Source organism: Apis dorsata, unplaced genomic scaffold (genome assembly GCF_000469605.1).
Source record: "Apis dorsata unplaced genomic scaffold, Apis dorsata 1.3 scaffold_44, whole genome shotgun sequence".
Taxonomy (NCBI): Eukaryota; Metazoa; Arthropoda; class Insecta; order Hymenoptera; family Apidae; genus Apis; species Apis dorsata.
Window position 1 is genome coordinate 1,644,478 of NW_006263346.1, and position 405 is coordinate 1,644,882.

Genomic DNA, 405 nt, shown 5'->3' on the forward strand with positions numbered 1-405 from the left:
GAAAATAACTTTAAAGGAAAGTAGTAAGTGAATCAGATCGACGATAAAAGTTATATCTTTTTTTACAAATCAGATCAATTGTAAAATTTCTTTTAAAAATTTCTATTAATCACGGCCAATCAACTTGACAACTTAAAAACTTTCTCCTATTTATATATCAGAAGCAGAAGAAAAATTCCAAGGAAAATCCGTGTATAATATCGTTATTATTATTTTGGCAGTAGAGAGTAGTTACGAATAATGTTTGGCATGTTAAAGTCTGAAGCCAAGGAACAAACGAACGTCTTTCCTAGTCGGATGTTGGAAGGTCTGAGGTGGAATTCCAACGCGATCCTGTTCAATGGACAAAAGTGGTGGCCGGTTGATCCGGCTTGTTCGCCGGATGAACGTTGTAATGATTCTTTC

The 405-nt window shown here is 35.1% G+C and overlaps 1 protein-coding gene across 1 annotated transcript in view; it reads left to right on the plus strand.

The window, feature by feature from the left end:
* Positions 1–405, plus strand: part of LOC102670653 (protein groucho-like) — a 51,177-nt gene that overhangs the window by 33,930 nt on the left and 16,842 nt on the right. The gene's annotated exons all lie outside the window — the stretch shown is intronic.